This window comes from Thalassophryne amazonica, chromosome 12 (genome assembly GCF_902500255.1).
Source record: "Thalassophryne amazonica chromosome 12, fThaAma1.1, whole genome shotgun sequence".
Lineage (NCBI taxonomy): Eukaryota > Metazoa > Chordata > Actinopteri > Batrachoidiformes > Batrachoididae > Thalassophryne > Thalassophryne amazonica.
In genome coordinates this window covers 97,173,923-97,199,717 of record NC_047114.1, presented here as the reverse complement: position 1 = coordinate 97,199,717, position 25,795 = coordinate 97,173,923, and the positions used below count along the sequence as shown (strand labels likewise).

General features: G+C 47.3%; 1 long non-coding RNA gene across 1 annotated transcript; it reads right to left on the bottom strand.

Annotated features, from left to right (window-relative positions):
- Positions 1 to 22,701, bottom strand: LOC117522671. Its single transcript, XR_004564286.1, has 3 exons — positions 22,609 to 22,701; positions 8,194 to 8,197; positions 1 to 36 (listed from the first exon to the last, which is right to left on the bottom strand). It is a non-coding gene; the product is annotated as an uncharacterized LOC117522671 (long non-coding RNA).
- Positions 22,702 to 25,795: the final 3,094 nt, after the last annotated feature.

The window sequence follows — 25,795 nt, the reverse complement described above, 5'->3', positions numbered from 1 at the left end:
TTTGAAGGTTCCAGTGAGCACAGTGGCCTCCATCATCTGTAAACAGAAGTTCAGATCCACTAGGACACTTTCTAGAGCTGGACGCCAGTCTAAACTGAGGGATCGGGGGAGAAGGGCCTTAGTCAGAGAGGTGACCAAGAACCCGATGGTGGTCACTGTGGAGAGAAAACCTTCCAGAGGACAACCATCTCTGCAGCAATCCACCAATCAGGCCTGTATAGTAGAGTGGCCAGATGGAAGCCACTCCTTAGTAAAAGGCACATGGCAACCCGCCTGGAGTTTGAAAAAGGCACCTGAAGGACTCTCAGACCAGGAGAAACAGAATTCTCTGGTCTAATGAGACAAAGACTGAAGTCTTTGGCGTCAATGTTTGCAGGAGAACCAGGCACCATCACTACAGTGAAGCATGGTGGTGGCAGCATCATGCTGTGGGGATGTTTTTCAGCAGCAGGAACTGAGAGACTAATCAGGATTAAGGGAAAGATGATACAGCAATGTACAGAGACATCCTGGATGAAAAACCTGCTCCAGAGCGCTCTTGACCTCAGACTGGGGCAACAGTTCATCTTTCAGCAGTACAATGACCCTAAACACACAGCCAAGATATCAAAGGAGTGGCTTCAGGACAACTCTGTGAATGTCCTTGAGTGGCTCAGCCAGAGCCCAGACCTGAATCTGACTGAACTTCTCTGGATAAATCTGAAAATGACTATGCACCGATGCTCCACATCCAACCTGATGGAGCTGAGAGGTGCTGCAAAGAGGAATGGGCCAAACTGACCAAAGATAGGTGCACCAAACTTGTGGCATCATATTCAAGAAGACTTAAGGTTGTAATTGCTGCCAAAGGTGCATCAACAAAGTACTGAACGAAGGATGTGAATACTTATGTACATGTCATTGTTTGTTTGTTTGTTTTTTTTTAAATAAACTAGCAAAAACTTCTAAAGTTTTTGCCTGTTGTCATTATGGGGTGTTGTGAGTAGAAGTTTGAGGGGAAAAATGAATTTACTCCATGTTGTTATAAGGCTATAATATAACAAAATGTGGAAATGAAGTGCTGTGGATACTTTCTGGATGCACTGAAGCAACAGACATATCTACACTATTTGTTAAAAAAAAACCAAGAGAACAAAAACAAAAATTTCTGACAAAACCGGTGTAGTCCAATCTACTGGTGTTCAGATGAGATGTCATTCCTGTCGAGAGGCCAGCCCTCCACGCAACTGCCCAGACTTTCACACCTCCCCCCGTCGGGTTGACGTGTCTCTCTTTACTGCGTTGAACTCTCCGACCGAGTGACAGAGGAATGAAAATACAACAGCAATAAGTGTCTTTTCAATTTTAAAAGTTAAAATTTGCATGTGCAGAACACCGGAACAGCAACTCGCCTCAGACCAGGACTTTTGATATTTATGTGTCCATAACAGTTTTACAGCCGTAAATTCATGAATTCATATATTTGCAATATTAATTTTACATTCTACAACTTTGCACAGATGTGTGTGGTGATGCAGAGTGTGCATGTGCATGCACAAGCATAAGAACACACATGCACACACACACTGCATCTCATGGCAATGGAATGATGGAGGAGGGGCCATCGTTTCTATAACGACACAGTCATATCTCAGTAATTACACCGGACTCTGACAGTGATCCATTAGACTGCTGCAGTGGCCTGACCAGCAGCCAGCCACACACACACACACAACACACACACACACACACACACACACACACACACACACACACACACACACACACACACACACACACACACACACACACACACACACACACACATCTTAAATGCACCACAACACTCAGCCTTTTATGATGCAGATCCAGATTTAGAAATACAGGCATACGTACTGTATGGACTGGTGCATAAAACAAGAGCAAAACTCACAATTATCACCACCGAGACATGAAAATATTTCACATCCAGATCTCAAAATGAATCTAAATCCAAATGTTCTTTCAGGCAATTACTTCTTTGACTTCTAGCTTCAATCTATAATCAACAAATGTGCATGTGCTTTTGATTCAGTGAGAACAACTATAATACATTCTTTAGGACTCACAGGGTTTCACATATGAATTAAAGCATCAGCCAGTCAGTAAGCAAGTCTGTAATATCTCAGTCAGTAACTCCATAAAAACTACTTTCCAGCTGTGAAATTTTGGGTTCTGACAGATACAAGTGAAGACCAGAGAACCTCCTACTTTGGCCCAGATTGACATACGAGGTCTGTCCGTAAAGTATAGGTCCTTTTATTTTTTTCAAAAACTATATGGATTTCATTCATATGTTTTTACGTCAGACATGCTTGAACCCTTGAATGCTTGAGTTTTTCCACGCCTGTCGGTGACGTCATTCGCCTGTGAGAACTCCTTGTGGGAGGAGTCGTCCAGCCCCTCGTCGGAATTCCTTTGTCTGAGAAGTTGCTGAGAGACTGGCGCTTTGTTTGATCGAAATTTTTTCTAAACCTGTGAGACACATCGAAGTGGACATGGTTCGAAAAATTAAGCTGGTTTTCAGTGAAAATTTTAAACAGCTGATGAGAGATTTTGAGGTGATTCTGTCGCTTTAAGGACTTCCCACGGTGCGAGACGTCGTGCAGCGCTCTCAGGCAGCGGTCATCAGCCTGTTTCAAGCTTAAAACCTCCACATTTCAGGCTCTGTTGATCCAGGACGTCGTGAGGAGAACAGAGAAGTTTCAGAAGAAGTCGGTTTCAGCATTTTATCGGCTATTCCACTGTTAAAGGAGATTTTTTTAATGAAAGACGTGCGGGCGGATTGCAGCGTCGGCTCGCAGCCGCCGCGACGCTCCGTCACAGGAAAAACACCTCTGCTGGAAGCCTTGAGGACAAGTTGGAACATCTCCAGCTGATAAACAATTTCTCATATACTCACTCCACTGAAAGCCATCAAAAGCCAACTGGATTTTAACAAATGGTTATCAACACGGAGGTGTTTTTCCTGTGCCGCCGCGCCGCGTCGGCTGCGTCCCGACGCGCGGACCCGTCCGCACGTCTTTCATTAAAAAAATCTCCTTTAACAGTGGAATATCCGGATAAAATGCTGAAACCGACTTCTTCTGAAACTTCTCTGTTCTCTCACGACGTCCTGGATCAACAGAGCCTGAAATGTGGAGGTTTTAAGCTTTAAACAGGCTGACGACGGCGCCTGAGAGCGCTGCGCGACATCTCGCACCGTGAAAAGTCCTTAAAGCGACAGAATCACCTCAAAATCTCTCATCAGCTGTTAAAATTTTCACTGAAAACCAGCTTAATTTTTCGAACCATGTCCACTTCGATGTGTCTCACAGGTTTAGAAAAAATTTTGATCGAACAAAGCGCCAGTCTCTCAGCAACTTCTCAGACAAGGAATTCCGACGAGGGGCTGGACGACTCCTCCCACAAGGAGTGCTCACAGGCGAATGACGTCACCGACAGGCGTGGAAAAACTCACGCATGCGCACGAGGGTTCAAGCATGTCTGACGTAAAAACATATGAATGAAATCCATATAGTTTTTGAAAAAATAAAAAGGACCTATACTTTACGGACAGCCCTCGTTTCAGCATAATTTGCACTTATTCTTTTATATCTTACTTTAAATGGGTCCAGTCTGTGCTTGTTCAGGCAGGCGTGTGTAAGCGTGTGATTAATAATTTTCTCTCAGATCTGTTGTGTGGGCCGCCAGAAGAGGAGGTACTGCTGGCCCACCACCAGAGGGCGCCCTGCCTGAATTGCGGGCTTCAGGCACGAGAGGGCGCTGCCGCCACGGACACAGCCGGGGGTGACAGCTGTCACTCATTATCTCTTGACATCTGTCACCCATCTACAATTCATCATCTCACTCCATAAAGACCGGACGTCATCTCCACCTCGTTGCCGAGATATCATCTACCTGTGAAGGTAACTTCTCTGCTGACTTAATACTGAATAATAGTCTGAACTCTTTTGCAGCTGTTTTCCTGTGGTGTGCCTTATCTGCTGGATTGGCGTTTGGTGTGAACAGCGACGGCTTCGCTTCACACCCAAACCAGATAGGTGGTTTAACAGGAGCTGCACGAGTGTGTGATTAGAGGTGGAGGTGACTTTCCACCTTCTGACTGTTTTGTTACTGGGTGTGCACACACCCACATCTCACTGTTTGTGCTCCTCGCCAGCAGTACCAGATCCAACAGTCGGGGACGGTGATCACCTGGGAATTCGGACTTGGCGGCTCCAGTATTACCAGGTTCTGTGGCGGTGGAAATCGTGTGGTCCCGGCTCTTCTCAGGACAGACGTCTTCTATCCTCGAGCCTGCCCACATGTCACCTTGGTGTATTGACTGCTATCAGATTCTGTGACTGTCTGTATAATCGTTGTGCACATTCACAACATTAAATTGTTACCTTTTGGCTCATCTATTGACCGTTCATTTGCGCCCCCTGTTGTGGGTCCGTGTCACTACACTTTCCCCAACAGGATATCTCGGCCAACGTCATGGATCCCGAGGGGCGTCAACCATCTGTTGGACAGCCAATGGAAGAGCAGGGTGCACAGGCGTCGGCTGGAGGCGTGATTGGTGAGTTGCAGCACATCCTCACCGCCTTTACCGCTCGGATGGACCTGATGACCGAGCAAAACATTATCCTTAATCGCAGGATGGAGGCTCTCACCGCGCAGGTGGAAGCGCGCGCTCAGGGCGCTGCTGCAGCTCCTCCTCCTGCCGACCCGGTGCCGAATACAGACATTCCACTGGTCATTCAACGACCCCCCCCACCATCCCCTGAAGCATACATAAGCCCCCCAGAGCCGTACGGAGGTTGTGTGGAGACGTGCGCGGACTTTCTTATGCAGTGTTCGCTCGTCTTTGCACAGCGTCCCGTGATGTACGCGTCTGATGCCAGTAAGGTGGCTTACGTGATTAATTTGCTTCGAGGTGAGGCACGCGCCTGGGCTACAGCGCTTTGGGAACAAAGTTCATGGCTCCTTGCCTCTTATACTGGGTTTGTGAGGGAGCTCAGAACTGTTTTTGATCACCCTAACAGAGGCGAAACCGCATCTACCGTGCTGCTGTCAATGAGACAGGGGCGCCGGAGCGCAGCCGAATATGCAGTCGACTTCCGCATCACGGCTGCGAGATCCGGCTGGAATATGACTGCACTCCGCGCCGCCTTCATAAACAGACTGTCGTTGGTCCTGAAGGAGCACCTGGTGGCTAAGGAGGAACCGCGGGATTTGGCTGAGCTTATCGATTTGGTTATACGATTGGACAATCGGTTAGAAGAACGCCGACGGGAGCAAGGCGAAGGGCGTGGTCAGGCACAAGCCATCCCTCTTCCTCCCGGGTCCGAAAGGGAGCCGTCTTCCCCACGCTCCACTGCCACAGCGCTCCGTGTGGCTACAGCTCCCCCTGCTGACGATGCTAGGGACACGAGCAGGGCCACATTCAGACAGAGGAGGCTGGTCCGCGGGGAGTGCTTTGTCTGCGGCTCAAGTGAGCATCAGCAGAAAGACTGCCTCAAACAGTCAAAACACAAACGCCCGCCCTTAGAGACTGGGCTGAGGGGGGGGTCAAAACATTCACGTGGGTCATACATATCTTTCAACACGACTCCCAGTTACAATCCTGAGCGGGGATTTAACCCTTCAAGCCCCAGCACTGGTGGACACGGGGTCAGAAGGGAATCTGCTGGATAGCAGATGGGCAAGGGAGGTAGGGCTCCCTCTGGGGCGCTTTCTTCGCCAGTGAAGGTGCGAGCACTAGATGGCACTCTTCTCCCTTTTATCACACACAAGACACTACCTGTAACCCTGGTAGTGTCTGGGAATCACCGGGAGGAGACTGAGTTTTTTGTAACTCCTTCTACCTCCCGCGTGATTTTGGGCTTCCCATGGATGATTAAACACAATCCCCGGATTGATTGGCCGTCTGGGGTTGTGGCTCAGTGGAGCGAAACCTGCCACAGGAATTGTTTAGGATCCTCGGTTCCTCCCAGTGTAAATGCTAATTAGGAGGTTAAAGTCCCTCCCAATCTGACAGCGGTGCCGGTTGAGTATCACGAGCTTGCTGATGTCTTCAGCAAGGATCTGGCACTCACCCTTCCCCCGCACCGTCCGTACGATTGTGCCATTGATTTGGTCCCGGGCGTTGAGTTCCCGTCCAGCAGCCCGACCCTAGCCGCCAGTTTGTGTTTGAAGTGGACGCCTCTGACTCAGGGATAGGAGCCGTGCTATCCCAGAGCAGAGAGACCGATAAGGTTCTTCACCCGTGTGCCTACTTTTCTTGCAGGTTGACCGCAGCTGAACGGAATTATGACGTCGGCAATCGAGAACTCCTTGCGGTGAAAGAGGCTCTTGAGGAGTGGAGACACCTGCTGGAGGGAGCGTCTGTGCCGTTCACGGTTTTCACTGACCATCGGAACCTGGAGTATATCAGGACCGCCAAGCGGCTGAACCCCAGGCAAGCCCGCTGGTCACTGTTCTTCGGGCGTTTTGACTTCCGAATCACCTACTGCCCCGGGACCAAGAACCAGAGATCGGATGCCTTGTCCTGGGTGCATGAAGATGAAGTCAAGACTGAGCTGTCGGATCCACCGGAGCCCATCATTCCGGAGTCCACTATCGTGGCCACCCTCACCTGGGACGTGGAGAAGACCGTCCAGGAGGCCCTGGCACGGAGCCCGGACCCCGGAACTGGGCCGAAGAAAAAGCTCTACGCCCCACCAGAGGCCAGGGCTGCTGTCTTGGATTTCTGTCATGGTTCTAAGCTCTCCTGTCATCCGGGGGTGCGAAGGACCGTGGCAGTGGTCCGGCAGTGCTTCTGGTGGGCGTCCCTGGAGGCCGACGTCTGGGAATATATCCAGGCCTGCACCACCTGTGCCAGGGGCAAGGCAGACCACCAGAAGGCACAGGGACTTCTTCAGCCACTTCCTGTGCCTCATCGCCCCTGGTCCCACATCGGTCTGGATTTTGTCACGGGCCTCCCGCAGTCCCAGGGCATGACGACCATCTTCACGATAGTGGACCGATTCTCCAAGGTGGCCCACTTCGTGGCTCTCCCGAAGCTCCCCACGGCCCAGGAGACTGCAGACCTCCTGGTCCACCACGTCGTCCGTCTGCATGGGATACCTACCGACATCATCTCTGATCGTGGTCCCCAGTTTTCCTCACACGTCTGGAGGAGCTTCTGCCGGGAACTGGGGGCCACCGTGAGCCTCTCATCCGGGTATCACCCGCAGACCAATGGACAGGCAGAATGGGCCAATCAGGAATTGGAGCAAGCCCTGCGCTGTGTGACGTCCGCACACCCGACGGCCTGGAGTGAACATCTGGCCTGGATCGAGTATGCGCATAACAGCCAGGTGTCCTCTGCCACCGGCCTCTCCTCATTTGAGGTATGTTTGGGGTATCAGCCCCCATTGTTTCCCGTGGTGGAGGGAGAGGTCGGTGTGCCCTCGGTCCAGGCCCACCTGCGGAAGTGCCGTCGGGTGTGGCGCGCTGCCCGTTCTGCCTTGTTGAAGGCCTGGACAAGGGCGAAGACCCATGCAGACCGCTGGCGGTCCCCGGCCCCTGCTTACCAGCCCGGGCAGGAGGTGTGGCTATCCACGAAGGACATCCCCCTCCAGGTGGACTCCCCGAAGCTCAAGGACAGGTACATTGGACCATACAAGCTCCTCAAAATCCTCAGTCCTGCCGCAGTGAAGCTCCGACTCCCAGCTTCACTGCAGATCCACCCGGTTTTTCATGTGTCAAGAATCGAACCTCACCACACCTCACCCCTCTGTGCTCCCGGACCGGCGCCGCCTCCTGCCTGGATCATCGATAGGGAGTCGGCTTGGATGGTGCGCCGGCTCCTGGACGTCCGTCGGATGGGCCGGGGGTTCCAGTATTTGGTGGACTGGGAGGGGTATGGACCCGAAGAACGCTCCTGGGTAAAGAGGAGCTTCATCCTGGATCCGGCCCTCCTGGCCGATTTCTACCGCCGTCACCCGGATAAGCCGGGTCGGGCGCCAGGAGGTGCCCGTTGAGGGGGGGGTCCTGTTGTGTGGGCCGCCAGAAGAGGAGGTATTGCTGGCCCACCACCAGAGGGCGCCCTGCCTGAATTGCGGGCTTCAGGCACGAGAGGGCGCTGCCGCCACGGACACAGCCGGGGGTGACAGCTGTCACTCATTATCTCTTGACAGCTGTCACCCATCTACACATCATCTCACTCCATAAAGACCGGATGTCATCTCCACCTCTTTGCCAAGATCCAGACCAGCCAGGGGACAGTAAAATGATCCGTTTAATCAACAGCGGCAGACGCAGTCCGATATAGAAGATTTACAAAAATCCCTTTGAAACCCGGTGAAGGCGTGGTCCAAATGTCCTGTCACCAATGCAGGTCGACAGAGCCCAGCAGAGGGTGCCATGGTACTGGTGGAGCTCGACGTTTGGCGACGGTCCACTGACTCACACAGGACGTAGTTTAGCTTGTACTGTCAGAAGGCGGCCGATTTGGTAGCGCACTTTGTGGAGCCGTAACGTAGATTGGTGGAAATGATCAACCTTGGATGTGTCATGACAGTCTATATAAACTTGATGCAACTCTGCAGTTGTGTCACTTTCTACTGGTGCATCATCGAGATTAGGTTAGAGGTTATACACATTCTTTCAGATTCTCAGGGTTTGAGTTTTTGTTTGGTTTTCTGTTTTAGTTTGTTCTTTTGTTCTGTTGGTTATTTTTGTGTTTCATTGGTTGTAGTTTGTATATTCTCTTGCTGGGTTTTTCTGCTTGAGGCTGTCTGTCTCTGCTTCTCTTGTCTCTCTCTTTGGTTTTGGTAAATGGGTGTTTTTCTCTCTCTTTGGCCACACCATGGTTCTGGTGCTTTCCATGCATCCATGTTTCTGATTTGCTGATTACCACTTGGGGTTTTATAAGCTCACTGGGTGTGTTTGTTAGTTGCCAGATTGTTGTGCCTTGTGCCTTCATTCCAGCTCTGTTCTTGCATTTGTATTCCTGCCTGCCTCATTGTGTGTACCTGACCTCCAGCCTGTTGCCTGATGTTTTTTGTACTGCTGCTATTTCTGGACTGCTTACAAGATCACCTCACTGGTCTCTCTTCTGGGTTTAGCGACCTCGCTAAATGCCAGTACTCATTCATGGAGGTGGTGAGCGCCCAGATGGGACAATAACTGTCTAGACTAGATCATCAGGCTTCTACTGTTACGGCCACCGGCAGCACCAGTGTGCCTCCTCCGGGGCCGTCAGCAGCCACACCGGCTTCCGTACCTGAACCTGTTTACTGCAATCAGTTGTCTCCGCCTGAACACTTCTCAGGTGAATCTGATGACGTTAGACCATTTATTACTCAGTGTGAGTTACATTTTGAGCTCATGTCATGTAAGTTCCCGACTGACAGGGCGAAGATAGCTTACATGAATTCTCACCTGACTGGTCGTGCTTTGGCGTGGGCAACAGCTGAGTGGAGTTGTCCAACCGACACTTGTGCCTCCCTTTCGGCATTCACTGCTGCACTTCAACTGGTGTTTCAACATACATCTCCGGGGTGTGAAGCTGCACATACCCTGATGAAGCTGAGGTAGGGCGGACGCTGAGTCACTGACTACGCGATAGACGTCCGCATTGTGGCAGCCAAGAGTGAATGGAATCCTGTGGCACTCCATGACGTCTTCTTCTAGAGGCTTGCCGAAAATGTCCAGGACCAGCTTGTGGCCGTAGATCTGCCCTTAGACCTTGATGAGTTCATCACTCTCGCCATCTGGACTGACCGGCACCTTCAGGACTGTCCTCACCTTGCCACCCGGCTACCCGAGCAATGCTCCGATATACCTCCCGTCCGCACATCCTCTTCCAGCATGTCAGTGCATATCCTTCAAACTGCAGGCAGAGAAGCCCTGCAACTAGGTCACACTCATCTTCTTCTGCCGAGAGGCGGCGATGTTGAGAAGACTTACTTTTTTTTTTTTACTGTGGACATTCTGGTCACATGATAACCAATAGTCAGGGCAGGGGTGCCACCGTGTGGTAATTGAAAATTCATCAGTTTTTTGTGTCAGCTTTTGTTGATTCTGGTTTTGATGCTAACTTGATTTTGTCCACTCTTGCCAGGTCCCTATACCTGAAATTGTTTAAGCTCTCCACACTCTCTGGTGTCGTGCGCGCTGTGGATGGCCATGAATTGGGTTGTATTACTCACTGTACTCAGTCTGTGTCCATGACAGTGTTTGGAGAACCACTCTGAATCAGTTTTCCCGTGTTTGATAAAATGACTCATCCGCTCATTCTAGGGCACCCCTGATTACAACAACACAGTCTTAACTTTAAATGGTTAAAGGGAGAAGTTGTTTCTTGGGGATCAACCTGCAACAAATCCTGTTTGTCTAAACCTGTTCGTTCTCAGCTGGATTCTAACATCCATTCGCACCTCCCAAGCCTACAATCAGCTGCGGACCGGAAAAAGGTCCTCTGCACAGCCAGAAAGTCTTCTCAGTATGCAAAATTATTAATCCAGTTTCTGTTCATCTCTGTCTCCCTAGGTCGCTACGTATTCACTCCACCTTCCACACCAGTCAGGTCAAACCAGTCATATCCAGTTCTTTCCAGTGTGGTCCAGCCTGTTGCCTCGACCACGCTGTTTGGCTGATGTTTTTTGTACTGCTGCTTTTTCTGGACAGCGTACTCGTGTACCAACCTCTGCTAGCCACCTCAGGAAAGCCTTTTAAAAACCAGAGCTGTTTGTACGAGCTGTGCATTTGTGTCCTGCAATTCCGGACCTTCAGCCTGACATAGATTTCTACAGATAAAGATTCTTTATTGTCATTGTAACCAGTACAATGAAAGGTAAGGTTGAAGCCTTTCAGTGCAAATATAAACCTGAGTACACCACACGCAGACGTTAAACCAAATGGAAGGTGTTTGTCCAGAGCACAATTTAAAAAAAGAAAAAAATTCTAAGAGCGTAGCAGCTAAAAAAGTGATTACGGTTATGGGTTCAGACGGAACCGGACCAGTACTGGGTATGACGTAAATGCTGGGAGCAAGGACCAGAGCAGGCTGTGAATGAAAAGAGATCTATTTACACTAAACTTATGAACAATGCTGTGCTGGTTAGACGGCCTGCGGAGCCAAGACAGGGTCCGCTTGTAGTGGTGGAATATCTGGGAGCTGCAGTACACACACGGACAGAGTTGTGAGTCTGAGAACAAACTGGAATCCTGGGGCCAGGTGGCTGCATAGAGCCAAGGAACAGGAACTAGGAGAATGGAGGAGAGAGGATGGTGAGTGATTGCTCTCGTAACACTGAAGCCTTAACAACAGACTGTGACGGTTCGGAAGAGAGTGGAGACGAACCAAGAAGCAGGGAGCAGAGACGAAACGTTACAACACGGATTTATTTACAAAGGAGCTATATACAGAGGGCAAATGTGCAGAAATGTGCAAAGTCTGCCTAGCCACCTGGAGACCGGCCCGCACAGCGGTGGAACCAAGGGAACCGCAGTCCAAATGATCTCAGTCCAGTTGGGATGGATCCGAAGCCAGGTGGCTGCCTGCAAGCTGTCGACGCCGTCTGGAGAAGATACACAGGTGAGTGAGTGCTGAGCTTAATCAGTTCCACTAGATGTAATCACCGACAATTGATACTGAATGTCTTAGCTGAGTCCTGTTCGCTGGAGAAAGATGAAGCTGTAGAACAAGCTGAAGCTAAGAAAACGCTGTGACAAACACAGAGCTAGGAAAAACTCTGATAGGTTGCAGAAAGAATATAGATTGCTAGGTTGGAGCATGGAAGCTCCAAATCTACCAGAAATATACTGCGTAGGAACACTCAAAGACCGGTCAGTTATTGTGGAAGGTTTACTGAGTTTCTGGCAAAGATGGAATGAAGCGCCGGGGTTCATATACATGTGCTGATGATATGTGGCTCAGGTGTGTCGATCAGCTTGAGGCGCTCCACCTGTGCAGAGGAGAGAGAAAAAGCAGCAGCAGCAGGAACAGAGTAGGCAACTCACAACACAGACAGTTCACTGAAGGCTTAAAACAGGAATGTTCATAGTTCTGGAAATAATGTCCTCCATTTAGGAAATAAGGTTTGCTGTTCAGGAATCCTTCACAGTTCATGAATTATCTTCAGCGGTCAGAGGTCAAGTGCTGCCCATCTTGTGACACAGTTCTAATTAAGCAGGACTTGACTTTAGAAACAATTTGGAGAGTTCTTAGTAGTTCAATATTAGAGTTCATACAGTTCTTAGAGAACAATTCTTGGAACAGTTCTTGGATACAGTTCTTAGTCATGCACAGTCACCGGCAGGAATGTGTGAGAACAGAATCCCACAGAAACATGAAGGAACGTAACTGGAGCAGGGAAGAGCTGTGCGCTCTGAGCTGAGAGCCGGAGAGTTTCAAAGTGACGTTGTTGTACAGGTAGCTGTGGAGTCAGGAGTCGAGGACGGGAATTAGAGTTGGCCAGGTTACCTTGAATATAGCTGTGGAAAGCTCTGTCGTCTGAGCACATGGAAGCGGCAGGAAAGACGAGGTCAAGGTCAGCAAATGATCATGGAGAATCAGGCGTGGATCATAGTGTAGAATCTGGCTTCATGGCATGGAAAACCACCAAGAATCCGGCAGTGGCTATTTCACTGGCAGTGGATATTGCACATAAACAAATACTGCACTCATTTCAAATGTGTCATGTGACCTGGCTGTTTGGTTCCAGTGGCATTCAAGGCTCTAAGAGCAGTTGGGTAGAAACTGCTTTTCAGTTTATTTGTTCTTGCTTTAATGGGCCTGTACCATCAACCAGAGAGTGTCCAGGGTGGGATGAGTCCTTTAGGATGGTGTTGGCTCTCCTGAGACAGTAACAGTAAGAGTAAGAGAAGGTCCCCCAGTGTGGGTAGAGGACATCCAGTGATCTTCTCTGTAACCCTCTGTAGCTCTTTCCTGTTTGCCCCCGTGCAGCTGGTAAACCACGTCCAGAGGCAGTATGTGAGGATGCTCTCCATGGTAGAGTGGGGAAAAAGAGACCAGACATCTCTGGTTGATGTTATTTTTCCTGAGGATTCTCAGGAAGTGGAGTCTTTGCTGTGCCTTCTTTACCCACTGTGTGGTGTTCCTGTCCCAGGTCAGTTTTTCTTCTATGTGGACTCCCAGGAAACAGAAGTCCCTGACCTTTTCCACAGATCCACCCAATGATAAAATGGGCTGAATGTCTATTTGGTTTCTCCTAAGTCTATGATTAGCTGCTTGGTTTTGGATGTGTTCAGGTGCAGGTTATTTTCTCTACGCCACACTGTCAGCTGTTCCATCTCATCCCGGTAAGTAGACTCATCTCCTCCAGTGATACAGCCAACCACTGTGGCACCACCCCAGTCTCAAGCTTTTTTTTTTTGGAGTCACATTTTCATGACACAGTCGTTTCAGTCACTATTTTAAACATAGCCTTAAACCTAACCATAACCACCCACTAACCCCCCCCCCACATGTCATCCCAAATTTAATGATAACATTGTGAAATCGTTTTGTGATACCGTCACAAAATTTGTTCCATTTTTGTGACGGTACCATGAACTAATAGATTAAGTATTTTTTGTGACGCCATCATGAACTTGGAGTGAGATCGGATTGATTTCTTCATATTTCTTCATGCCCAAAGGATCCAGAGGAGGTGGTGCGTCCAGTCCAGCCTCTGATATTGGCCAGCAGAGGGCAACAGAGCAGTAACGCTGTACTAGCGAGGTGACATAGCGGTTGCAGAGCTCAACTCTTGCAATATTTTAGTATGAATGTGGAAGATTTTAAGCATGTTTTTTTTTCTGGTCAGTCCCCTCAGTAAGTTAGTCAGCTGAGTGGACGTCCACTTAGCTCCTACAGAGTTTGGTGGACCTCGGTGCTGGTCAACGGTAAGCAAGTTTTCACTGTACGTTGGCAAAACAGCGGGATAATCGTAAGCGTGTGAACGGGCCTTTAACGGGTTTGCTCAGCAGCATCACTTCAGCAAAACCAGAGAAAGGTGTGTAACCTCAAGACGCGCTGCCACGGTGAGAAATTTATGTACAAATCTTTCACACAACACAGCAGCTAAAAGTTGTGCACAAAGGATGCAGAGACCAGCACAGCGCGCTCAGCGGCGGTGCGGCGGCACTGACGGCAGGCGAGGCGTTTGGGATTTCAGTCAAGGCCGTAGATCTCAGCAGCTGCTGAAACTCACACACACACACACACACACACACACACACACACACACACACACACACACACACACACACCACACACACACACACACACACACAACACACACACCCTCTTGTGTTTGTCAAAAGCGCCTCTTCATAAAACAATCCACCAAAACTGAAATATTGTTTTTGCCCCAAACCACATGTTCCTCCACTTCCTTCACACACCGTTTGTGGAGAGATATTTCAACACAACACAAGGTCACGGCACTGAGATAAGATCTCACCGCCTGGCACCGCTCCAAAGGGCCTTCGTTGGTCCACACACACACACACACACACACCACACACACACACACACACACACACACACACACACACACACACACACACACACACACACACACACACACACACACACACACACACACACACACACACACACTCTCCCTCACGTACCTGGTGATGAGACTCTGAAGCGAGGAGTCAGAAAATGGTCACACAGTCAAAACACTCAAAACCAACAACTACACAAACCATCGTGTTCGAGCGTCAGACGGTGATAACAGACGTTTACACCGAACGAGGAGATGATCTGAAAACATCTTCAGTCTCGCGGTGAATCAGAAGTGGGGAACGAGGGCTCGTCTCACAAACTGCAACCCGTCCGTGTGAAGAGCTTCCAGTCTGCAGCTTTTCCACATAAATCACCTCCCGCTCATGTGTATCATGTGTCTGAATCAAAAGAGATGCACGATGACACGCAACAAAACGTGATGAGAACTGTGAGCGCGCAGGCATCAGAACAATAACGTGAAGGAGGGATCACACTGGTACACGCTTATAAATAGAACTTTCAGTCAGCACTTTGATAAAAACTTTTAAAGGCAGCGTTTGTGTGTCACGGGTTTCTGCCTTTGTTCTATTTTGACCTAAAATACTTTTTTTGGTAATAACTTCAGGTATTAAGGAGGCTAACTGCAGCCTCAAGTAATTAAGTATGAATAATTAAGAAATATGCACAGAGATAATGATATCAATTACAGAATAGCTTCAGAAACAGACATTACAAAATGCGAAATTAAGGAAATTTCTTCTTCACTTAAACAAAGAAAGAAGGCACTAGAATCGAAGCTTGAGGAATGCCACAAGTACACCATATATCCTGACAAAAAATTTCTCTGGACCACAAATTCACAGACAATGTCACCTGAGAGTGTCCTCCGCATTAGATAGGAAGACTACTGTACCAACATCAGCATCCTGGCTGAAGCCAAACTCCAGAGTATCGAGTGTGTCAGCATCAAAAACCATCTTTGGTAGGTTACGTGGTTAGAATGGATAACAGCCGACTTCCTAAGCAGGAAGGAAAATATTCTAGAGGAGGGCAAAGAAACACAATGTAGCCTGGTGGAAAGTCAGGGTTATGAAGGAAGGAAATGTGTGCATCTCTTTGTGATAGTAGAGAAGCTTGAATCTTCGACTGGACTAGGTTGCTTGATGCGAGGACGTTTCGCTTCAAATCGCAGAAGCTTCCTCAGCTAAAATTCTTGCTCTGGAAGGCTGACTTCTGTCTGACCTTTGTAGAGAGAGCATCAATCCCATCATTAGGAGGGACAGCAGCCCTGTCATTAGGAGGGTGCTAACTAGATCACAATAGGTGCTAATTAGAGCTATTGTTTAGTCACTAGCCTATAGCAGTCTGCCTCTCAGTAGGAGGGGTCTGGTTAGGTTTAAAACTCCAGCTTTTGTGGCCTCTGTTTGTCTCTACAAGAGTCAGACAGAAGTCAGACTTCCAGAGCAAGAATTTTAGTTGAGGAAGCTTCTGCGATTTGAAGTGAAACGTCCTCGCGTCAAGCAACCCAGTCCAGTCGAAGATTCAAGCTTCTCTACTATGGAAACCACCTGGACAACTGAGAGCCTACACAGAAACATCTCTTTGTGATTGATGTAAATCATATATTTGCATTAATATATGATATACGTACGTCCAGCCCAGTGTGTTGTTTTCAAAGCTGCTTGATAGAACTGATTTTTGGTACTTTTGCATAATGAGTCCTTATAGGCCCAGTCACACGGCACTTAACAAAGGGCAACGAACCCGAACCAAAACAAGAAATCTGGACTTTCGTTGACTTTCGTTGGTATCGTTTAACCTTCGTGTAGCTTCATTCCAGCAGCAGGCACTTTGTCAGGATTTTTAAACTGTCGAAAAATTTGAATAAATGCCACAGAAAGCCGCAATTCATCCATATTTCGTTTTGCTGTCGTTCTTGATGGTTTCTTGTCGTTTGCTTAGATTTTGTAATGTTAACATTTAGTTCGACTTCGTTCGACCAGCTGAAAGTTTTCATACAGTGCAGAAGCTGGTTTGTGAGCGCTGTTGCTGCATTATGTACCTTTGGAAAAAACAGGGCAAACTCATTCTGTTTGCTTGGATTTTTTTTATCTGAGTGGGTTCTGCTGCTGCTTCAGTAGGCTCAGGCACCTTATATAGCCCAGAATTAATCTTTTGTGTGGATACAATAATTATTTTACCAAAATAAAATGAAAACCATGCTCCTGCCACAGCAACTGCTGAATTTGAAACAACAAAAATGTTGTGTAATTTCCGACAGTACTTGAACACAGCAGCAGCGGCAGTGTCAGCGATCACCTCCTGTGTGTGCTTATTATTTTTTATTAAATATAACAATATGATATAGTAATAACAATCTAGCCCTTACGTACAGTGGCAACAGGTAGATGATTCAGATGATTATTAGAGCTGTTCTGGAATGTAGAATTCACGTTGTGGATCAGCTGCAGCTGGTGAAAATAACCGCACATGGGGAGTTAATGCGTGGTGTTCACACAGATTGATCAGTTACTGCTGTAATATATTCAATCATCCTTACACTTACATATGGCATAGTAATGTAATACAGTGTTACAGCGGCCACTATGGCACAGCAGTTTTTTTTATTTTTTTTATTTTATTGGAGCAAGACGGAGCACACACTGTGTTGTCAGTCTGAACCAGACAGTGAGGATTCTAATGATGAAGGAGATGATCCCTCTGTTGTTCTGGACAAGCAACCAGAGCAGGTGGAACCACCGACGTGCGCACAGATCTCCACAGTGGGTCAGATCACACGCATGTGTTTGCAGCTTCTTCAGGACTCAGGCGTTACAGAGCTTCAGCCCAGCGCCGAGTCCTGGAATGGAGAGATGCAGACGCACACTGCTGCAGCAGTGACTCCAGTTGCGTTTCATTTATAGCATCTAGATCAAGGTTAATTTCAGTTTTGTTTTGTTCCTCTTTCGTTCCTTTTGCGCTCTTGATTCCCAGGCTATTCAGTGATGGAAAAAGTCAAAAGCTCATTCGTCCACCTTTTCTCAACGATTTGTGACTTTTTTTACTTTTTTCCCTTATTTCAGGAATTGTCATATGCTGTGTGACCGGGCCATAAAGCAGTTTGCTATTCCCATGGGGACAGTTATTGCTTATCTGCATGTAGCAGACATGGTGATGGATGCCTCAGGTCTGGAGGGAGAGCACTGCTCCAGTTTTGGACTCATAGTTGTTGGATTTTGGGGATTCTCCCATTAGTGAGGAATGGAAGGAGAGGTTGTGGAGAAAGTCAGAACATTCAAAGGTTTTCTCAGTGGAAGAATAGGATGCAGATTTGGCTAAGGGGGCGGAGCATCATATTGATTTGCGGGATGATACTCCATTCCGGGAGCAGTCTCGTCGCATAGACCGGCTGATCTGGATGACCTTAGGCGTCATATTCAGGGGTTACTTGCTGCAGGGATCATACGAGAGTCCAAGAATCCTTATGCCTCACCTATTGTCACTGCCTGGAAGAAGAATGGACAATTGCGTATGTGTGCGGATTATCGGACTCTAAATCGGTGAACTATCTCAGACCAGTATACTGTACCATGCACTGAGGATGCCCTGGATTGTTTATCTGGTTCTCTGTGTTAGATTTGCAAAGCAGTTATTATCAGATCCATATGGCAGAGAAGGACAAGGAGAAGACAGCTTTCATATGCCCTTTGGGATTTTACCAGATTGAGCGTATGCCGCAGGGTATAACAGGGGCCCCGGCAACATTCCAACAGTTGATGGAGATGGCTGTCGGGGATATGCATATGCTGGAGGTGATAGTGTATTTGGACAATTTGACTGTGTTTGGTGTTACCTTGGAGGAACATGAAAGAAGGTTGTTTTAAGGGTTTGACTCATTTGGAAGAAGCCACACTGAAACTGTCCTTGGATAAGTGTCAGTTCTGCCGTTCCAAAGTGACTTATGTTGGACATATTGTGTCAGCAAAGGGTATAGCCACAGACCCAGCTAAGGTGGAAGCGGTGACTCAGTGGACGCAGCCCACTGACCTCCCCTCCTTACAGTCTTTTCTGATATTCTGTGGGTATTATCGTCGGTTCATAAAAACTATTCTATTCTGGTTCAACCCTTAACCAATCTGTGCAAGGGATATCCGCCCACTCAGCGGAAGAGGAGGACTGTTCCCTTGGTGGCAAAGACGTATTATAAAATCCATGAGCCTTTTAGAGATCAGTAGGATTAATCATGTACAGAAGCTTTCCAGACTACTATTCACTGTCAAAGCCGTACATTCTTCACACTGATGCAGTCTTTGCGGGGTTGGGGGCTGTTCTTATAAAGAACATCCTGAGGTATCAGGCCAGTAGCTTTTGCTAGCCAGAAGGTGAGCACATCAGAAAGGTAACTATCCTGTGCATCAGTTGGAGTTGTTGGTTTGAAATGGCAGTAGTGTATAAATTTCATGACTATCTGTATGGAGCTCAGTTTACTGTTAGAACTGACAGTAACCCCCTTTCGTATGTCCTGACTACTGCTAAGCTGAATGCAACCGGGCATTGTTGGCTTTCAGCTCTTGCCACCTAGAACTTCACTTTGCAATATAGACCTGGGGCTAATAATACTGATGCTGATGCATTATCTTGGAATCCTTAGCTGTGATGAGGGGGCAATGGCAGAGTGTGTCACCGGAAAGTGTTAAAGCATTATGCAAGCATATTCACCTGACGGGGGGAGTCCAAGATAATATTCATATGGAGGAGTGCTTGGGGTTCTCACCCGAAGGGGGTCCCAGAGTGTTTTGCCTACACAGTCTGCCTTGATTCAGGTTGTTTGATCCTACTCAACCCTACTGAGTTCAGGCAGGCTCAGGATAAGGAACTGACTATAGCCTTGGGGCACTGTTTGTTGTGATTTGGCGCTATATAAAAATAATTGATTGATTGATTGATTGATCATCAACAGTTTCTTGGTGGAGAACCAGCATTTTCGGCATAATAGTAATGCTATGTTGCTGATTCGGGAGGCAGGTAAATTGGTGATTAAAGATAATCTGTTCTATAGGAAAGTCCGAAGATCCACTGAAGGTGAAACGTGTCAGTTGGTACTTCCCCAGGAGTATGCTCCTATGGTTTTGAAATCATTGCATGACGAGTCCGGACATTTGGGGTGGAGAAAACCACACAGATGGGAGCAGATGTGGAGCAGTATGTGAGGAACTATGGTCGATGTGTTACAAGGTCCTTCCTCAATGAGAAGCTCCTTTGAATCAGATTACCAGCCAAGGCCCATTAGATCTCATCTGTAATTTTCTGTCCCTCAAACCTGATTCTCAAGGTTATGCTAACATCTTGGTTGTGACAGATCATTTTACCCGGTATGCGCAAGCTGTTCTCGCAAAGGATCAGACGGCAGCTACCGTAGCAAATATCCTGTGTGAGAGGTATTTTGTGCATTATGGCCTCCCTGTGTGCATTCACTCAGATCAAGGAAGGGATTTTGAGAGTAAGTTGATCAAGGACCTGCTGAGAATGCTTGGGAATTGCAAGTCTCAAACCAGTCCGTACTATCCACAGGGAGATCCACAACCTGAGATTCAATTGGACATTGTTATCAATGTTGGGAACCTTGGAGCCTAGGTATCGGAGGAAATGGAATCAAAAGATCAGTCAGTTAGTGCATGCTTACAACTGCACTCAAAACAAAGCAACTGGGTACTCGCCGTACTTGTTGATGTTTGGTAGGGAAGCCCGTTTGGCAAGTGACATCTGTTTTGGTGTGTTAGACAAAAGCTCAAAATCTGGGTCATTTCAGCAGTACGTCAGTCAGTTAAAGCGTGATCTTGAGAACACGTACAAGTTGGCTACCGAGGCAGCCGCCCAGAACCATCAGTGTAAAAGAGCCTATGATCAGCGTGTCCGGGGAGCAAGGTTTGCATAAAGGTGATTGGGTATTGTTGAGGAACTTTGGGGTTACAGGACAGCACAAGTTAAAGGGTAAATGGAAACCGTGGCCATACCTGATCGTGGAGAAGTTACCCAACTTACCGGTGTATAAGATCAAACCGGAAAGAAGCTTGAGGACAGAGAAAATGGTCCATCGACATCACTTGCTACCGATTCGTTACCTTGTGAGACTGCCAGCGGAATGATAATGAGGGAAGTGCTCACAATGGGTAGTCACTTGAGAGCCGCGACCTCTGAGGAATGGTCTGGGGAGGGTGGCTATGGATGGAGAGGCCTGGTCCTCTGATTCTAAGTATGAGGCTGTATCCAGGCCTAGAGTGTCGGCTGAGGATTGGGACAGAGTGGTGACCCACCCGGATTTGCTTGTATGATTATCTCAGCCTAATAAGGCATGTGATCCTGTTCAGGTTCCTGACCCGGGGAGTATGAGTTCTGATCTGGTGGAGCCAATGGTAGGCTCTAGTGGAGATTCATAGTTGTCTTTCCAGGTTAGTCCCGAACAGGATGTAGGGGAAGCTGGTTTAGACTCATCTCCCGAAGCGGAGATGGAGCGCGGTCCCGTCAAAGAGAGAACACCTTTCCTCTCTCAGACTGAGCTGACAGAGGAGTTTTGATTCCGCACAGAGAACGTTTACCTCGGACATGAACTCAGCAGTGGTCATCAAACTGTTGGTGAGCGAACAGATGAAGGAGATGTTGAGTCATCGCGGCTGAGAGCAGTAGAGACACCGGATGGCGAGATGCGCTGGTCGTGGGTTGTGTTACAATCTACACATTGTTTGTGTGTTTCTGTGGCGAGGTCTGCAGCAGCAGCAAGGTTTGTCGTGATGTGTCCACGTCTCACATGGTTGCCAGGGACTGGCTGGCACGGGAAGTTATTTTTGTTTTCATCCGTTCCTCTCACCTGGAAAGCGTGAGTACCAGCCTGGACTGTGTGAATGTGTGTGTGTGGGCCCGGGCTGTGTTGTGTTCAGGGGGAGTCGGAAATGTCAGGGTTGATGTGATTTTAACAGTTGGGAATTAATTAAATGTGGGTTGGTTTTTATTGTTGTGATGTGTTTGCATTTTAGCAAAACGGTATTGTGGGGTTTGAAAATGTGTTTTTTGTTATAAAATTAAATAAAGTGAATTTATATGTTTGTAACAAACGCAGCATTCCATACCACATGTTGGGAAGGGCCTAATACCCTTAACTGGAGATTGGACCCAAAGCACCCTCCCATTGTGAAGAATGAGTATTATAGAGTGGTGGAAATGCTGCTACAACTACAAGGACCTTCTGAAGCACAACCTCAAGAAATGATCCATCGACTCGAAAACCCGGAAAGAGCAAGTGAGGGACCAAGCCAAACGAGAGTGGAAGTCTTCAAAAAAATGTGGATGTACAACACAGAGGAGAAGAGGAAAAAGAGGAAGGAGAGAGCAAGAGCCTGACCCGCAGAAGCTGTCTGTCAAACGGTGCATGTCAAGACTGGACCTGTTTAGTCATCTCCGTATCCACCATCCCATCTGGGAATCGACTAAGAAACCATCTTCCTCACTACTGAGGAATTACCATAACAACAATTCATATATAATTTACGCAAGAAATACAGTGTATGCGGAAAGTATTCACAGCACATTTCAAAGTTTTTTTTATCTTACGGCCTTATTCCAAAATGGATGAAATGCCGTTTTTTCCTCAAAATTCTACACACAATACCCCGTAATAACAATGTGAAAAAAGTTTTTTTTTCTAGATTTTTGCATATTAATGAAAAAAAAACACCCAACAATTCAGAAATCACATGTGCATAAGTATTCACAGCCTTTGTCACGAAGGTCAGAATGAGCTCAGGTGCCTCCTGTTTCCACTGATCATCCTAGAGATGTTTCTGCAGCTTAATTGGAGTCCACCTGGGGTAAATTCAGTTGATTGGACATGATTTGAAAAGACACACACCTGTCTACATATAGGTCCCACAGTCGACAAAGCACAAACCAAGCATAAAGTCAAAGGAATTGTCTATAGACTTCTGAGACAGGATTGTCTCGAGGCACAAATCTGGGGAAGGGTACAGAAACATTTCTGCTGCTTTGAAGGTTCCAGTGAGCACAGTGGCCTCCATCATCTGTAAACAGAAGTTCAGATCCACTAGGACACTTCTAGAGCTGGACGCCAGTCTAAACTGAGGGATCGGGGGAGAAGGGCCTTAGTCAGAGAGGTGACCAAGAACCCGATGGTGGTCACTGTGGAGAGAAAACCTTCCAGAGGACAACCATCTCTGCAGCAATCCACCAATCAGGCCTGTATAGTAGAGTGGCCAGATGGAAGCCACTCCTTAGTAAAAGGCACATGGCAACCCGCCTGGAGTTTGAAAAAGGCACCTGAAGGACTCTCAGACCAGGAGAAACAGAATTCTCTGGTCTAATGAGACAAAGACTGAAGTCTTTGGCGTCATGTTTGCAGGAAACCAGGCACCATCACTACAGTGAAGCATGGTGGTGGCAGCATCATGCTGTGGGGATGTTTTTCAGCAGCAGGAACTGAGAGACTAATCAGGATTAAGGGAAAGATGAATACAGCAATGTACAGAGACATCCTGGATGAAAAACCTGCTCCAGAGCGCTCTTGACCTCAGACTGGGGCAACAGTTCATCTTTCAGCAGTACAATGACCCTAAACACACAGCCAAGATATCAAAGGAGTGGCTTCAGGACAACTCTGTGAATGTCCTTGAGTGGCTCAGCCAGAGCCCAGACCTGAATCTGACTGAACTTCTCTGGATAAATCTGAAAATGACTATGCACCGATGCTCCACATCCAACCTGATGGAGCTTGAGAGGTGCTGCAAAGAGGAATGGGCCAAACTGCCCAAAGATAGGTGCACCAAACTTGTGGCATCATATTCAAGAAGACTTAAGGTTGTAATTGCTGCCAAAGGTGCATCAACAAAGTACTGAACGAAGGATGTGAATACTTATGTACATGTCATTTGTTTGTTTGTTTGTTTTTTTAAATAAACTAGCAAAAACTTCTAAAGTTTTTGCCTGTTGTCATTATGGGGTGTTGTGAGTAGAAGTTTGAGGGGAAAAAATGAATTTACTCCATTTTGTTATAAGGCTATAATATAACAAAATGTGGAAATGAAGTGCTGTGGATACTTTCTGGATGCACTGAAGCAACAGACATATCTACACTATTTGTTAAAAAAAAAACCAAGAGAACAAAAACAAAAATTTCTGACAAAACCCGTGTAGTCCAATCTCCTGGTGTTCAGATGAGATGTCATTCCTGTCGAGAGGCCAGCCCTCCACGCAACTGCCCAGACTTTCACACCTCCCCCCGTCGGGTTGACGTGTCTCTCTTTACTGCGTTGAACTCTCCGACCGAGTGACAGAGGAATGAAAATACAACAGCAATAGTGTCTTTTCAATTTTAAAAAGTTAAAATTTGCATGTGCAGAACACCGGAACAGCAACTCGCCTCAGACCAGGACTTTTGATATTTATGTGTCCATAACAGTTTTACAGCCGTAATTCATGAATTCATATATTTGCAATATTAATTTTACATTCTACAACTTGCACAGATGTGTGTGGTGATGCAGAGGGTGCATGTGCATGCACAAGCATAAGACACACATGCACACACACACTGCATCTCATGGCAATGGAATGATGGAGAAGGGCCATCGTTTCTATAACGACACAGTCATATCTCAGTAATTACACCGGACTCTGACAGTGATCCATTAGACTGCTGCAGTGGCCTGACCAGCAGCCAGCCACACACACACACACACACACACACACACCACACACACACACACACACACACACACACACACAAACACACACACACACACACACACACACACACACACACACACACACACACACACATCTTAAATGCACCACAACACTCAGCCTTTTATGATGCAGATCCAGATTTAGAAATACAGGCATACGTACTGTATGGACTGGTGCATAAAACAAGAGCAAAACTCACAATTATCACCACCGAGACATGAAAATATTTCACATCCAGATCTCAAATGAATCTAAATCCAAATGTTCTTTCAGGCAATTACTTCTTTGACTTCTAGCTTCAATCTATAATCAACAAATGTGCATGTGCTTTTGATTCAGTGAGAACAACTATAAATACATTCTTTAGGACTCACAGGGTTCACATATGATTAAAGCATCAGCCAGTCAGTAAGCAAGTCTGTAATATCTCAGTCAGTAACTCCATAAAAACTACTTTCCAGCTGTGAAATTTTGGGTTCTGACAGATACAAGTGAAGACCAGAGAACCTCCTACTTTGGCCCAGATTGACATACGAGGTCTGTCCGTAAAGTATAGGTCCTTTTTATTTTTTTCAAAAACTATATGGATTTCATTCATATGTTTTTACGTCAGACATGCTTGAACCCTTGAATGCTGAGTTTTTCCACGCCTGTCGGTGACGTCATTCGCCTGTGAGAACTCCTTGTGGGAGGAGTCGTCCAGCCCCTCGTCGGAATTCCTTTGTCTGAGAAGTTGCTGAGAGACTGGCGCTTTGTTTGATCGAAATTTTTTCTAACCTGTGAGACACATCGAAGTGGACATGGTTCGAAAATTAAGCTGGTTTTCAGTGAAAATTTTAACAGCTGATGAGAGATTTTGAGGTGATTCTGTCGCTTTAAGGACTTCCCACGGTGCGAGACGTCGTGCAGCGCTCTCAGGCAGCGTCATCAGCCTGTTTCAAGCTTAAAACCTCCACATTTCAGGCTCTGTTGATCCAGGACGTCGTGAGAGAACAGAGAAGTTTCAGAAGAAGTCGGTTTTAAGCATTTTATCCGGATATTCCACTGTTAAAGGAGATTTTTTTAATGAAAGACGTGCGGGCGGATTGCAGCGTCGGCTCGCAGCCGCCGCGACGCTCCGTCACAGGAAAAACACTCTGCTGGAAGCCCTTGAGGACAAGTTGGAACATCTCCAGCTGATAAACAATTTCTCATATACTCAACTCCACTGAAAGCCATCAAAAGCCAACTGGATTTTAACAAATGGTTATCAACACGGAGGTGTTTTTCCTGTGCCGCCGCGCCGCGTCGGCTGCGTCCCGACGCGCGGACCCGTCCGCACGTCTTTCATTAAAAAAATCTCCTTTAACAGTGGAATATCCGGATAAAATGCTGAAACCGACTTCTTCTGAAACTTCTCTGTTCTCTCACGACGTCCTGGATCAACAGAGCCTGAAATGTGGAGGTTTTAAGCTTTAACAGGCTGACGACGGCGCCTGAGAGCGCTGCGCGACATCTCGCACCGTTGAAAAGTCCTTAAAGCGACAGGAA